At 47.5% G+C, this 16,902-nt stretch overlaps 1 pseudogene; it reads left to right on the top strand.

The window, feature by feature from the left end:
* LOC124040842 overlaps positions 1 to 16,902 on the top strand; it is an 86,564-nt pseudogene that overhangs the window by 38,135 nt on the left and 31,527 nt on the right.

Genomic DNA, 16,902 nt, shown 5'->3' with positions numbered 1-16,902 from the left:
GGAGAGAGGACAGATAGGTAGACGTGGAAAGAGAGAGAGGCAGAGAAAAAGGAGAGAGGACAGATAGGTCGGATAGGTAGATGTAGAAAGAGAGAGAGAGAGAGAGAGAGAGAGAGAGAGAGAGAGAGAGAGAGAGAGAGAGAGAGAGAGAGAGAGAGAGAGAGAGAGAGAGAGAGAGAGAGAGAGGCAGAGAAAAAGGAGAGAGGACAGATAGGTAGATGTGGAAAGAGAGAGAGAGAGAGAGGCAGAGAAAAAGGAGAGAGGACAGATAGGTAGACGTGGAAAGAGAGAGAGAGAGAGAGAGAGAGAGAGAGAGAGAGGCAGAGAAAAAGGAGAGAGGACAGATAGGTAGATGTGGAAAGAGAGAGAGAGAGAGATGCAGAGAAAAAGGAGAGAGGACAGATAGGTAGACGTGGAAAGAGAGAGAGGCAGAGAAAAAGGAGAGAGGACAGATAGGTAGACGTGGAAAGAGAGAGAGGCAGAGAAAAAGGAGAGAGGACAGATAGGTAGATGTGGAGAGAGAGAGAGAGAGAGAGAGAGGCAGAGAAAAAGGAGAGAGGACAGATAGGTAGATGTGGAGAGAGAGAGAGAGAGAGAGAGAGGCAGAGAAAAAGGAGAGAGGACAGATAGGTAGATGTGGAAAGATAGAGAGAGAGAGAGGCAGAGAAAAAGGAGAGAGGACAGATAGGTAGACGTGGAAAGAGAGAGAGAGAGAGAGAGAGAGAGAGAGAGAGAGAGAGAGAGAGAGAGAGAGAGAGAGAGAGAGAGAGAGAGAGAGAGAGAGAAAGAGAGAGGACAGATAGGTAGACGTGGAAAGAGAGAGAGAGAGAGAGGCAGAGGAAAAGGAGAGAGGACAGATAGGTAGATGTGGAAAGAGAGAGAGAGAGAGGCAGAGAAAAAGGAGAGAGGACAGATAGGTAGTCCTGGAAAGAGAGAGAGAGAGAGGCAGAGAAAAAGGAGAGAGGACAGATAGGTAGACGTGGAAAGAGAGAGAGGCAGAGAAAAAGGAGAGAGGACAGATAGGTCGGATAGGTAGATGTAGAAAGAGAGAGAGAGAGAGAGAGAGAGAGAGAGAGAGAGAGAGAGAGAGAGAGAGAGAGAGAGAGAGAGAGAGAGAGAGAGAGAGAAAAGGAGAGAGGACAGATAGGTAGATGTGGAAAGAGAGAGAGAGAGAGAGAGAGAGAGAGAGAAAAGGAGAGAGGACAGATAGGTAGATGTGGAAAGAGAGAGAGGGCAAGGAGGTGGAGATAAATAGATGGATGGATGGATGTGTATTATTATGTGGCTCCCTGCAGTCAAGGACAATGAGACAGAGGTCCCACTCAATCTCCTGAAGAGGAGTCCCTATGGGAATGACACCGTGTCCTCTCCACCCTCCCTGCAGTGTGTCCTATTCTTCCATGCTATATCTGCCATAGGTCTATCCCCCCTCTCTCTCTTCTGTCTCCCTCCTGTATGTTTCTCCCTCTGCTACTAGCTTCCTCTAGCCCCCCCTTTTCTCATTCCCTCACTGTATCCCCCTCACTGTCTTCTTCAACCCTTTACGTCTTTCTCCATCCCCTTGAATATAAGAGTACAATATAAACCTCTCTCTCTCTCTCTCTCTCTCTCTCTCTCTCTCTCTCTCTCTCTCTCTCTCTCTCTCTCTCTCTCTCTCTCTCTCTCTCTCTCTCTCTCTCTCTCTCTCTCTCAGTGGTGAGGAGGTATCCTGTGTTTGTGGGTAGAGCTCATCGTTCCTCACAGAGACAGGAGCTGCACATTCACACAGTGCTCCAGGTGAACCGCACACTCTACATAGGAGCCAGGTAACCAACAACATCAACAGTCACCTCTCAGCCATAGTCCTTACCACACCCCTAACAATCCTCACTTCTATCTTTCAGCAGTTATATCGACTGGTTTACGATAAGGTCACTGTTAAACCATTTTGATCCACTCTGCTCTCCCCCTGTTTCTCTCCACTCCTGATCTATATCCCAGAGATGATCTATATAGAGTGGAGCTGGACAATATGTCAGGGGACGAAATATTCTACAGCAAGGTGAGACACACACACACACACGCGCGCGCTAACTGTATAACCGCACTGGTATCACATACACCTGATTAAATCATACCCCAGTGTGGTAACCCTCCGGTCATGTCATTTTGTGTTCTTCTGCTAGAAGCGGACGTGGGAATCCAATAAGAATGACATTCGAGTCTGTAGGATGAAGGGAAAACATGAGGTTAGTTCCCATCCCTGTGTCAGCCGACATGTGTCAGCCTACACACACCCAACACTGTCGCACACACACACTCCTTTAGAAATCATATACCCCGACAGATATCTATACACATCTGCCCACCCACACACACATAAGGGAACTTTATATGTCCGACTCACAATCATTAGCCATGAAATACACGCTCTCTCCCATACACACTCACAGGGAAATGTTCTCTACAATACACACCTGCATCGCTGGCCACACACAGAGAAACTCTATCCCCACTACAGTGCGAGAGGCGTCATTACAAACCCTGGTTCAATTCCAGGCCGAGTCCCATAGGGTGGCGCACAATTGGCCCAGCGTCGTCCGGGTTAGGGTTTGGCCGGGGTAGGCCTTCATTGTAAATAAGAATGTGTTCTTAACTGACTTGCCTAGTTAAATATATATATATTTTTTAACAACAATTATTTTTTGTAGAAATGCTGTAAGCTGTAAACTGTAAGCTACAAAACGAAATAAAGAGTGTGCGACTCTCTTCCTAATGTTATAAAATACATTTTACCAAGTCAAATATGTTTATTCATGTTCTGAATCGTTCAGTGGGGTCTTTCTCTAACATATCATTAGCATTATATCCAAAAAGTCAGATTTCATAACCTAATTCATCCGATAATAAGCACTGAGCTCTGACATAGTGGTGCAGGTTTCTCATGACAACTTTTGAGGTTTTACATTTTGTGGTCTTCGTTCTTCAAAGTTGTTTATGTGGGTCGCAAAAATCTAAATTAGCACGAGCCGAATTTAACATAAAATACGCTCAGCGATCCGTTGACAATTCACAGGGACCCGCTTGTTTTTGTGAGAAATCTTTGAAAAAGAACAGTCATTTTTTTTTGTGAGAAATCTTTGAAAAAGAACAGTCATTTTCTAATGAATATGATATAAGTGTATATTCAAATATGAAAATATGTCACAAAAACAATATCCATCTTACCTCTATATTGTTTTATGTCCCGCGAATCGAAAAGAAAGAATGACTAGTTCAATGGGAGAGTGAGCCTGTAAATTCTTGCACAGAATCCAGATTTCCAGATTTCCTACCACTCTTTTGTCTATGGTCTCCATTGAATTAGTCACCCTACTTCTGGCCATCCTACAAAGGTAAAAACTCTAACAACCTTTAAACAGATTATGATAGAGACATGATGTTTGAGCCATTGGTTTTCTTAGAGGTGTGGCTACACAATTAACATGTTTTACCCATTGGTCAAAATATGTGTTTTTGATTGGGCACTCTAATATGAGTACTATGGGATGACATGATCAAAGGGAATAATGAAGGCAAAAAAGAGACCTAAGAGATAAAGGAAAGAGGGTATAGAGAGAGAGAGAGAGAGAGAGACTTGACTTGACTTGTATATCAGTCTTTTTAGCAGAGAAGGGGAGCGAGAGAGAGTAGGAGAAGGAGAAAATCAGGACAGGAAGAGGGCGGGAGTAACCACTGGAGATAAATAAATAGAGGGGGTAGAAGACCACACAGTCACAGATCAAATGGGAGAGATGGAGAGAGACCGTGGAGGTAAAGAGAGCGTGGGAGATATAAAGCGGTGTATGACATTAAGGTAGACAGATGAAAGGGAGAGAAAGAAACGGAGACGGCAGATACATCAAAGGTGTGAGAGGCCGTCGGGCCGAGAGAGGGAAGGAGGAAGGAGACTGAGGGGGAGCTGAAAGTGAGAGAGAGCAAAAGTGTAAGGGAGAAGGAATGAGGAAGGGAGAGAAGAAAAACGAGAAGGTGCAGAGGTACTTCTAGCTCACATGAACCCAAGGGGAAAGCATGGTGTGATGAGCTCAGGCTAAAGCACGGTGTGATGAGCTCAGGCTAAAGCACGGTGTGATGAGCTCAGGCTAAAGCGCAGGGATACATCTGAACGGTGTGATGAGCTCAGGCTAAAGCGCAGGGATACATCTGAACGGTGTGATGAGCTCAGGCTAAAGCGCAGGGATACATCTGAACGGTGTGATGAGCTCAGGCTAAAGCACAGGGATACATCTGAACGGTGAGATGAGCTCAGGCTAAAGCACGGTGTGATGAGCTCAGGCTAAAGCGCAGGGATACATCTGAACGGTGTGATGAGCTCAGGCTAAAGCGCAGGGATACATCTGAACGGTGTGATGAGCTCAGGCTAAAGCGCAGGGATACATCTGAACGGTGTGATGAGCTCAGGCTAAAGCACAGGGATACATCTGAACGGTGAGATGAGCTCAGGCTAAAGCACGGTGTGATGAGCTCAGGCTAAAGCGCAGGGATACATCTGAACGGTGTGATGAGCTCAGGCTAAAGCACGGTGTGATGAGCTCAGGCTAAAGCAAAGGGATACATCTGAACGGTGTGATGAGCTCAGGCTAAAGCACGGTGTGATGAGCTCAGGCTAAAGCGCAGGGATACATCTGAACGGTGTGATGAGCTCAGGATAAAGCACGGTGTGATGAGCTCAGGCTAAAGCGCAGGGATACATCTGAATGGTGTGATGAGCTCAGGCTAAAGCGCAGGGATACATCTGAACGGTGTGATGAGCTCGGGCTAAAGCGCAGGGATACATCTGAACGGTGTGATGAGCTCAGGATAAAGCGCAGGGATACATCTGAACGGTGTGATGAGCTCGGGCTAAAGCGCAGGGATACATCTGAACGGTGTGATGAGCTCAGGCTAAAGCGCAGGGATACATCTGAACGGTGTGATGAGCTCAGGCTAAAGCGCAGGGATACATCTAAACGGTGTGATGAGCTCAGGCTAAAGCGCAGGGATACATCTGAACGGTGTGATGAGCTCAGGCTAAAGCGCAGGGATACATCTGAACGGTGTGATGAGCTCAGGCTAAAGCGCAGGGATACATCTGAACGGTGTGTTGAGCTCAGGCTAAAGCGCATGGATACATCTGAACGGTGTGATGAGCTCAGGCTAAAGCGCAGGGATACATCTGAACGGTGTGATGAGCTCAGGCTAAAGCGCAGGGATACATCTGAACGGTGTGATGAGCTCAGGCTAAAGCACGGTGTGATGAGCTCAGGCTAAAGCACGGTGTGATGAGCTCAGGCTAAAGCACGGTGTGATGAGCTCAGGCTAAAGCACGGTGTCATGAGCTCAGGCTGAAGCACGGTGTGATGAGCTCAGGCTAAAGCACGGTGTGATGAGCTCAGGCTAAAGCACGGTGTGATGAGCTCAGGCTAAAGCGCAGGGATACATCTGAACGGTGCGATGAGCTCAGGCTAAAGCGCAGGGATACATCTGAACGGTGTGATGAGCTCAGGCTAAAGCGCAGGGATACATCTGAACGGTGTGATGAGCTCAGGCTAAAGCGCAGGGATACATCTGAACGGTGTGATGAGCTCAGGCTAAAGCGCAGGGATACATCTGAACGGTGTGATGAGCTCAGGCTAAAGCGCATGGATACATCTGAACGGTGTGATGAGCTCAGGCTAAAGCGCAGGGATACATCTGAACGGTGTGATGAGCTCAGGCTAAAGCGCAGGGATACATCTGAACGGTGTGATGAGCTCAGGCTAAAGCATGGTGTGATGAGCTCAGGCTAAAGCACGGTGTGATGAGCTCAGGCTAAAGCACGGTGTGATGAGCTCAGGCTGAAGCACGGTGTGATGAGCTCAGGCTAAAGCACGGTGTGATGAGCTCAGGCTAAAGCACGGTGTGATGAGCTCAGGCTAAAGCACTGTGTGATGAGCTCAGGCTAAAGCACGGTGTGATGAGCTCAGGCTAAAGCGCAGGGATACATCTGAACGGTGTGATGAGCTCAGGCTAAAGTGCAGGGATACATCTGAACGGTGTGATGAGCTCAGGCTAAAGCGCAGGGATACATCTGAACGGTGTGATGAGCTCAGGCTAAAGCGCAGGGATACATTTACATTTACATTTAAGTCATTTAGCAGACGCTCTTATCCAGAGCGACTTACAAATTGGTGCATTCACCTTATGACATCCAGTGGGACAGTCACTTAACAATAGTGCATCTAAAACTTAGGGGGGGGTGGTGAGAGGGATTACTTATCCTATCCTAGGTATTCCTTAAAGAGGTGGGGTTTCAGGTGTCTCCGGAAGGTGGTGATTGACTCCGCTGTCCTGGCGTCGTGAGGGAGTTTGTTCCACCATTGGGGGGCCAGGGCAGCGAACAGTTTTGACTGGGCTGAGCGGGAGCTGTACTTCCTCAGTGGTAGGGAGGCGAGCAGGCCAGAGGTGGATGAACGCAGTGCCCTTGTTTGGGTGTAGGGCCTGATCAGAGCCTGGAGGTACTGAGGTGCCGTTCCCCTCACAGCTCCGTAGGCAAGCACCATGGTCTTGTAGCGGATGCGAGCTTCAACTGGAAGCCAGTGGAGAGAACGGAGGAGCGGGGTGACGTGAGAGAACTTGGGAAGGTTGAACACCAGACGGGCTGCGGCGTTCTGGATGAGTTGAAGGGGTTTAATGGCACAGGCAGGGAGCCCAGCCAACAGCGAGTTGCAGTAATCCAGACGGGAGATGACAAGTGCCTGGATTAGGACCTGCGCCGCTTCCTGTGTGAGGCAGGGTCGTACTCTGCGGATGTTGTAGAGCATGAACCTACAGGAACGGGCCACCGCCTTGATGTTGGTTGAGAACGACAGGGTGTTGTCCAGGATCACGCCAAGGTTCTTGGCGCTCTGGGAGGAGGACACAATGAAGTTGTCAACCGTGATGGCGAGATCATGGAACGGGCAGTCCTTCCCCGGGAGGAAGAGCAGCTCCGTCTTGCCGAGGTTCAGCTTGAGGTGGTGATCCGTCATCCACACTGATATGTCTGCCAGACATGCAGAGATGCGATTCTCCACCTGGTCATCAGAAGGGGGAAAGGAGAAGATTAATTGTGTGTCGTCTGCATAGCAATGATAAGAGAGAACATGTGAGGTTATGACAGAGCCAAGTGACTTGGTGTATAGCGAGAATAGGAGAGGGCCAAGAACAGAGCCCTGGGGGACACCAGTGGTGAGAGCGCGTGGTGAGGAGACAGATTCTCGCCACGCCACCTGGTAGGAGCGACCTGTCAGGTAGGACGCAATCCAAGCGTACATCTGAACGGTGTGATGAGCTCAGGCTAAAGCGCAGGGATACATCTGAACGGTGTGATGAGCTCAGACTAAAGCGCAGGGATACATCTGAACGGTGTGATGAGCTCAGGCTAAAGCGCAGGGATACATCTGAACGGTGTGATGAGCTCAGGCTAAAGCGCAGGGATATATCTGAACGGTGTGATGAGCTCAGGCTAAAGCGCAGGGATACATCTGAACGGTGATGAGCTCAGGCTAAAGCGCAGGGATACATCGCAACATTGTGATGTATGTTAAGGGTGTAAAAGAGATGCGGTTCGGTGTAATTTCAAGGCTTACTTAGGTTAGTGGTTGTTTTCACCTAAGCCATCCCATAGTTCAGCCGAGCTCATCATATTCCAGCCATGACACATGTAGTGTGTAAAGTAATCCAGACCTGTTCTGTACTCTAAGAAGTGATTTATGCACTACTTTTGTCATGTGCATATGACATTAAACTAATCTATCTGCCTAACCAGTTGAGGGATGGGTTTGAAATACACACACACACTTGTATGCACACTGTGGCGTTCCTAGGATTTAAAGGCATTTGGGGCTTAGCCCAAAGCCAGTAAGGGGGTCCAGGGGCATACTCCTCCGGCAAAAAAATAAGGAATTTCAACCGCTAAATACATGAATACATTAATTTGATGCACTTTGAGTTGAACTTTGAGAGATTGGAACATTGAAAGATGAGATCTTTTTCAGGTAACTTGCTCCTTTCCACCTGGCACAGCACACACTGCCAGTACCCAACTGCAGTAGCTACTGTGGGTCTCTCTACTCTGGAACACATACAACTACAGTGTATTGCCAAAAACCTCCATACAGGATCAACAACTTCAAACATGGACTCTGACCTGTCCAATGAGCCAAACTGATTAAGAATTCCCACAGTACCAAAACACACACACACACGGTGCAATAATTAGAATCCATAGAGCAGCTTTAATTGATACAGTAGGTGTGCTCACCCCTCCTCTGCCTCTCTCCATCGCTTTCTCTGTGTTGTCTGCTGCTGTCGCTCTTGTCTTCCCTCTTCTCTTGCTGTGTCTGAGTCTTCTATGTTGCGGGTCTCTTTTGTCTACCCTCCTTTCTTGTCCTGTCCTGGTTGTAAAAAAGTGCAAAAGGAAGCTATTGTTTTAATAGTCATTTCACAGGACTTTTCACCTACCCTGCAAATTCTTTGTAAACCAGGTTTTACCTTTTCACTATTTGTATTTCACCTGTTGTAATTTGTGCAAATAAATCAAATGAATTAGAATCTATAGAACAACTTGAAGTCATACAGTCTACTGTGTGCTCAATCCACCTCTGTTCTCTCTCCATCTGCCCTCTGTCACTTTCCTCTGGCACTTTCTCTGTGTCTTGTTAGTTGCTGTCTGTGTCTTGTCTCAGGTGATTGTTTGTTTACTGTCTCCTTTGTCTAACCTCTTTTGTTATGGCCTGTTCTGTTCTTCTGGTGCCTCACTCCATCATCTACTCCACTGTTGCTGTCTCTGTGTCTTGTCTGGTGTCTCTCGCCATCATCTACTCTTCTCTTGCTGTCTCTGTGTCTTGTCTGGTGCCTCACTCCATCATCTACTCTTCTCTTGCTGTCTCTGTGACTTGTCTGGTGCCTCACTCCATCATGTACTCTTCTCTTGCTGTCTCTGTGACTTGTCTGGTGTCTCTCGCCATCATCTACTCTTCTCTTGCTGTCTCTGTGTCTTGTCTGGTGTCTCTCACCATCATCTACTCTTCTCTTGCTGTCTCTGTGTCTTGTCTGGTGTCTCTCGCCATCATCTACTCTTCTCTTGCTGTCTCTGTGTCTTGTCTGGTGTCTCTCGCCATCTTCTACTCTTCTCTTCTCTTGCTGTCTCTGTGTCTTGACTGGTGCCTCACTCCATCATCTACTCCACTGTTGCTGTCTCTGTGTCTTGTCTGGTGTCTCTCGCCATCATCTACTCTTCTCTTGCTGTCTCTGTGTCTTGTCTGGTGTCTCTCGCCATCATCTACTCTTCTCTTGCTGTCTCTGTGTCTTGTCTGGTGTCTCTATCCATCATCTACTCTTCTCTTGCTGTCTCTGTGTCTTGTCTGGTGTCTCTCGCCATCATCTACTCTTCTCTTGCTGTCTCTGTGTCTTGTCTGGTGTCTCTATCCATCATCTACTCTTCTCTTGCTGTCTCTGTGTCTTGTCTGGTGTCTCTCGCCATCATCTACTCTTCTCTTGCTGTCTCTGTGTCTTGTCTGCTGTCTCTCACCATCATCTACTCTTCTCTTGCTGTCTCTGTGTCTTGTCTGTTGTCTCTATCCATCATCTACTCTTCTCTTGCTGTCTCTGTGTCTTGTCTGTTCTCTCTCGCCATCATCTACTCTTCTGTTGCTGTCTCTGTGTCTTGTCTGGTGTGTCTCTTTAGTTTTGCAATCCAAAACGGTCAAGGGGGTACTGGGTGACCTTAACTTGTTTTGGGCCTGTGTCATCCTCTTCCCTTCCTGTTGCCCCTGGCTACTGCTGTTCTAAGGGCTCCACTGGCATGCTGTCCTCATCTGTCATCCTCCTTGGCTCATCTCCAAGGTAGCGAAGTAGAAGCAGTTCATTTTAAAGTGTAACGACGGGTGAGTGAGGAGTCGGATGCAGAGAGCGAAATGAATGGGGAAACGCTTTAATGTCCTTCAAAACGTAACAGGTCCAAAACATGGGTGAATGCCCAAAACACTGGCGCTAAACCAACCCAAAACCTAGACACACACTGGACAGCGAAAAACCCAAAACCAAAACACGATACATCACCAAACGAACCAACCAACAAGCCCGCACAAACACCAGCGGGCAAAACTAATTTAAATAACACCCATCCCAAAACCCCAACAAGGAACAGGTGAAAACAATTAGACAAAAACAAACGAAAAGGAAAAAGGGATCGGTGGCAGCAAGTAGACCGGCGACGACGACCGCCGAGCGCCACCCGAGCAGGAATGTTATGCAGGTGAGTGAGGACCCAAAAGCGACTTAACAGAAACTGAGTTTATTAAAGTCCAAACAGAAAATAACATAATCCAGAATCCTTAACAGGAAATGTCCAAACGGGGATAACAGAAATCCTCTAGTTGTAGAGGGGAATAACAGGATAAGCGGCCACAGACTGCAGGTCCCTTCGGGTAGGCGCAGGCCGTAGCTGACAGAGACACCTGCTCACACGCAGCATCTGATGAAGGCAAAACACGACAGGACGGAACAAGAACACAGCACAGCAAACAAGGATCCGACAAGGACAGAAGCAGAAACAGAGAGAGAAATAGAGACTTAATCAGAGGGCAAAATAGGGGACAGGTGTGAAAGAGTAAACGAGGTCGTTAGGAGAATGAGGAACAGCTGGGAGCAGGAACGGAAAGATAGAGAGAGAGAGGGATAGAGAGCGGGAAAGGAACCTAATAAGACCAGCAGGGGGAAACGAATAGAAGAGAAAGCACAGGGACAAGACATGACAATATATGACAATACATGACAAGGAAGGGGAGCCACCTTCGGTGGTATTCGTGACATAAAGTAACTGTATACTGACATAACCAGTGCTGTTAAGTACTTAAGTAAAAATACTTTAAAGTACTACTTTAGTAGTTTTTTGGGGGTATTTGTGTACTTTACTATTTATATTTTAGACGTTTACTTTTATGTCACTACATTCCTAAAACAAATAATGTACTTTTTACTCCATATATCTTCCTGACACCCAAAAGTACTTACATTTTGATTGCTTAGCAGAACAGGAACATTCCTGGTCATCCCTACTGAATCTGATCTGGTGGACTCACTAAACAAAAATGCTTTGTTTTCACAGTTCCTTCAGAAAGTATTCAGACCCCTTTTTCCACATTTTGTTACGCTACAGCCTTATACTAAAATTGAATACATTTAAAAAATCTTCATCAATCTACACCAAATACCCCATAATGACAAATCGAAAACAGGTTTTTAGACATTTTTGCAATTGTATTCGCAATAAAAAACAGAATAAGTATATTTACATGTATTCAGACCCTTTGCTATGAGACTCTAAATTGAGCTCAGGTGCATCCTGTTTCCATTGATCATCCTTGAGATGTTTCTACAACTTGATTGGAGTCCACGCCTCCAATTGTCATACAGGGGCACACTTCAACACTTAGACTCAGACATCACTTACAGTGCCTTCGCAAATTATTCAGACCCCTTCACTTTTTCCACATTTTGTTAGGTTACAGCCTTATTCTAAAATTGATAAAATAGTTTTTTTCCCTCATAAATCTACTCACACACAAAAAAAACCTGAAATATCATTATTTACATAAGTATCCAGACACTTCACTCAGTACTTTGTTGAAGCATATTTGACAGCCTCGAGTCTTCTTGGGTATGACGTTACAAGCCTGGCACACCTGTTTTGGGGAGTTTCTCCCATTCTTTTCTGCAGATCCTCTCAAGCTCTATCAAGTTGGATGAGGAGCCTCGCTACACAGCTATTTTCAGGTCTCTTAAGGGATGTCCGCTCGGGTTCAAGGCTCTGGCTGGACCACTCAAGGACATTCAGAAACTTGTCTCGAAGCCACTCTTGTGTTGTCTTGGCTGTGTGCTTAGTGGCATTGTCCTGTTGTAAGGTGAACCTTCGCCCCAGTCTGAGGTTCTGATCACTCTAGAGCAGGTTTTCATCAAGGATCTCTCTGTACTTTGCTTCATCCATCTTTGCCATTGCCCAGTCCCTGCCGCTGAAAAACATCCCCACAGCATGATGCCGCCACCATCATGCTTCACCGTAGGAATGATGCCAGGTTCTCTCCAGACGTGACGCTTGGCATTCAGGCCAAAGAGTTCAATCTTGGTTTCATCAGACCAGAGAATATTGTTTATCATAGTGTGAGTCTTTAGGTGCCTTTCGGCAAACTCCAAGCAGGCTGTTATGTGCCTTTTACTGAGGAGAGGCTTTCGTCTGGCCACTCTACCATAAAGGCCTGATTGGTGGAGTGCTTCAGAGATGGTTGTCCTTCTGGAAGGTTCTCCCATCTCCACAGAGGAACTCTAGACAGAGTGACCATCGGGTTTTTGGTCACCTCCCTGACCAAGGCCATTCTCCCCCGAAGGCTCAGTTTGGCCGGGCGGCCAGCTCTAGGAAGAGTCTTGGTGGTTCTAAACATCTTAAATTTAAGAATGATGGAGGCCACTGTGTTCTGGGGACACAATCCTGAGTTCAATCTTGGTTTCATCAGGACCAGAGGATACTGTTTCTCATGGTCTGAGAGTCCTTTGGATGTTTATACATATCTACTGACAATTCCTTCGACATCATGGCTTGGTTTTTGCTCTGATATGCACTGTAAACTGTGGGACTTTATACAGACAGGTGTGTCCCTTTCCAAATCATGTCCAATCAATTCAATTTACCACAGATGGACTCCAGTCAAGTTGTAGATGTAATGAATACGATGGGAAACAGAGAGCTGGTTTCAAGCGCAGGTGTTTATTTGTAAAGGACCATAGGAGGAAGCAGGTAGCTGGGTCCAGGGACAGGCAGAAGGTCATACACAGTGGTTCCAAAAAGGCAACAGTACAGGCAGGGAAAAGGCTAATAATGTAGTCTGGGAGATCAGGCAATAGGTTGATGACAAGAAATCCGATAGGCAAAGTACAGGCAGGGAACAGGCAAAAAGGCGTCGTTAGTGAGGATGGCCTAATATGGAAATAGACAGAGCTCCAAATAGAATGTGCATCAAAACAAACAATACCTCATAATGATGGGGTTCAAAGAACTGAACTAAATTGTTTGTTTAAATGACATACAGGTGTGTGAACAGGTGATCAGAATTCAGGTGATTGAGATCTGGAGAGTGAGTTGCATTCAGGGGATCTATGCGTTTGAGAGTGTGAGCTGGAAAGTGGGCTGGAAAGTGAGCTGTGTTCAGGGGATCTACGTGTTTGAGAGTGTGAGTTGGAAGCAGATGTTACAGTAGAAACATCTCAAGGATGATCAATGGAAACACCTCTCGAAGATGCACCTGAGCTCAATTTTGAGTCTCAGAGCAAAAGGGTCTGAATACTTATGTAAATAAGTTTTTTTTATTTTTAATGAGTAAAAAACAAACAAACAAAGCCAACAGTTTTCATTTTGTCATTATGTGGTGTTGCGTGTAGATTGATAAGGAAAAAACTATATTTAATACAATTTAGAATGAAGGCTGTAACGTGACAAAATGTGGAAAAAGTCAAGGGGTCTGAATATTTTCCGAATGCACTGTACATTACATTATTACAAGTTACAAAAATAATTTGAAATAATTGCACATTACAGTGAACTCTTTTAACAAATAGTTTTAAATTGCCCTATCGGCACCAGGGAATCCAGGTGCAATTTGTTTTGTAAGGAATTCCATGACTGTGGTGCATTAAAACTAAAGGCAGGTTTACCAAACCTCAATAGTTAACCAACCCTGCGAACGGGTTTGGTATTTCATATTTTTACATTTCAACAGGGAAGTGATGTATGTTGGAAGCTTGTGGAGCAGAGCTTTGTAAACAAGAAGGGAGTAATGAAGTGAGCTACTGGACTTTAGTGAGGTCCAACCGACCTTCTGATACAGGATGCAGTGATGAGTATTAAAACTGTCACCTGTAATAAAGCAGAGGGTGATATGGTAGATGGAATCCAAAGTTTTAAAAGTAGTGGCTGCTTCATTCTGGTAAATGATGTCACCTTAGTCAAGAACTGTCGGGAAAGTTGAAAGTACAATCTGCTTCCTGCTGTTAATGGAGAGGTACTACTTCAGCAGTACTGTATCATTTTAATCCTTTTAGTCAATAAGATTCTTGCTACGTAAGCTTAACTTTCTGAACATTCGAGACGTGTAGTCCACTTGTCATTCCAATCTCCTTTGCATTAGCGTAGCCTCTTCTGTAGCCTGTCAACTATGTGTCTGTCTATCCCTGTTCTCTCCTCTCTGCACAGACCATACAAACGCTCCACACCGCGTGGCCGCGGCCACCCTAATCTGGTGGTCCCTGCGCGCACGACCCACGCGGAGTTCCAGGTCTCCGGTAGCCTCTGGAACTGCCGATCTGCGGCAAACAAGGCAGAGTTCATCTCAGCCTATGCCTCCCTCCAGTCCCTCGACTTCTTGGCACTGACGGAAACATGGATCACCACAGACAACACTGCTACTCCTACTGCTCTCGCTTCGTCCGCCCACGTGTTCTCGCACACCCCGAGAGCTTCTGGTCAGCGGGGTGGTGGCACCGGGATCCTCATCTCTCCCAAGTGGTCATTCTCTCTTTCTCCCCTTACCCATCTGTCTATCGCCTCCTTTGAATTCCATGCTGTCACAGTTACCAGCCCTTTCAAGCTTAACATCCTTATCATGTATCGCCCTCCAGGTTCCCTCGGAGAGTTCATCAATGAGCTTGATGCCTTGATAAGCTCCTTTCCTGAGGACGGCTCACCTCTCACAGTTCTGGGCGACTTTAACCTCCCCACGTCTACCTTTGACTCATTCCTCTCTGCCTCCTTCTTTCCACTCCTCTCCTCTTTTGACCTCACCCTCTCACCCTCCCCCTACTCACAAGGCAGGCAATACGCTCGACCTCATCTTTACTAGATGCTGTTCTTCCACTAACCTCATTGCAACTCCCCTCCAAGTCTCCGACCACTACCTTGTATCCTTTTCCCTCTCGCTCTCATCCAACACCTCCCACACTGCCCCTACTGGATGGTATCGCGCCGTCCCAACCTTCGCTCTCTCTCCCCCGCTACTCTCTCCTCTTCCATCCTATCATCTCTTCCCTCTGCTCAAACCTTCTCCAACCTATCTCCTGATTCTGCCTCCTCAACCCTCCTCTCCTCCCTTTCTGCATCCTTTGACTCTCTATGTCCCCTATCCTCCAGGCCGGCTCGGTCCTCCCTCCCGCTCCGTGGCTCGACGACTCATTGCGAGCTCACAGAACAGGGCTCCGGGCAGCCGAGCGGAAATGGAGGAAAACTCGCCTCCCTGCGGACCTGGCATCCTTTCACTCCCTCCTCTCTACATTTTCCTCCTCTGTCTCTGCTGCTAAAGCCACTTTCGACCACTCTAAATTCCAAGCATCCGCCTCTAACCCTAGGAAGCTCTTTGCCACCTTCTCCTCCCTCCTGAATCCCCCCCCCTCTCCTCCCTCTCTGCAGATGACTTCGTCAACCATTTTGAAAAGAAGGTCGACGACATCCGATCCTCGTTTGCTAAGTCAAACGACACCGCTGGTTCTGCTCACACTGCCCTACCCTGTGCTCTGACCTCTTTCTCCCCTCTCTCTCCAGATGAAATCTCACGTCTTGTGATGGCCGGCCGCCCAACAACCTGCCCGCTTGACCCTATCCCCTCCTCTCTTCTCCAGACCATTTCCGGAGACCTTCTCCCTTACCTCACCTCGCTCATCAAGTCATCCCTGACCGCTGGCTACGTCCCTTCCGTCTTCAAGAGAGCGAGAGTTGCACCCCTTCTGAAAAAACCTACACTCGATCCCTCCGATGTCAACAACTGCAGACCAGTATCCCTTCTTTCTTTTCTCTCCAAAACTCTTGAATGTGCCGTCCTTGGCCAGCTCTCCCGCTATCTCTCTCTGAATGACCTTCTTGATCCAAATCAGTCAGGTTTCAAGACTAGTCATTCAACTGAGACTGCTCTTCTCTGTATCACGGAGGCGCTCCGCACTGCTAAAGCTAACTCTCTCTCCTCTGCTCTCATCCTTCTAGACCTATCGGCTGCCTTCGATACTGTGAACCATCAGATCCTCCTCTCCACCCTCTCCGAGTTGGGCATCTCCGGCGCGGCCCACGCTTGGATTGCGTCCTACCTGACAGGTCGCTCCTACCAGGTGGCGTGGCGAGAATCTGTCTCCTCACCACGCGCTCTCACCACTGGTGTCCCCCAGGGCTCTGTTCTAGGCCCTCTCCTATTCTCGCTATACACCAAGTCACTTGGCTCTCTCATAACCTCACATGGTCTCTCCTATCATTGCTATGCAGACGACACACAATTAATCTTCTCCTTTCCCCCTTCTGATGACCAGGTGGCGAATCGCATCTCTGCATGTCTGGCAGACATATCAGTGTGGATGACGGATCACCACCTCAAGCTGAACCTCGGCAAGACGGAACTGCTCTTCCTCCCGGGGAAGGACTGCCCGTTCCATGATCTCGCCATCACGGTTGACAACTCCATTGTGTCCTCCTCCCAGAGCGCTAAGAACCTTGGCGTGATCCTGGACAACACCCTGTCGTTCTCAACTAACATCAAGGCGGTGGCCCGTTCCTGTAGGTTCATGCTCTACAACATCCGCAGAATACGACCCTGCCTCACACAGGAAGCGGCGCAGGTCCTAATCCAGGCACTTGTCATCTCCCGTCTGGATTACTGCAACTCGCTGTTGGCTGGGCTCCCTGCCTGTGCCATTAAACCCCTACAACTCATCCAGAACGCCGCAGCCCGTCTGGTGTTCAACCTTCCCAAGTTCTCTCACGTCATCCCGCTCCTCCGCTCTCTCCACTGGCTTCCAGTTGAAGCTCGCATCCGCTACAAGACCATGGTGCTTGCC

This window comes from Oncorhynchus gorbuscha, linkage group LG08 (assembly GCF_021184085.1).
Source record: "Oncorhynchus gorbuscha isolate QuinsamMale2020 ecotype Even-year linkage group LG08, OgorEven_v1.0, whole genome shotgun sequence".
In the NCBI taxonomy this organism is placed as follows: domain Eukaryota; kingdom Metazoa; phylum Chordata; class Actinopteri; order Salmoniformes; family Salmonidae; genus Oncorhynchus; species Oncorhynchus gorbuscha.
This window is presented reverse-complemented; position numbering and strand designations above follow the sequence as displayed.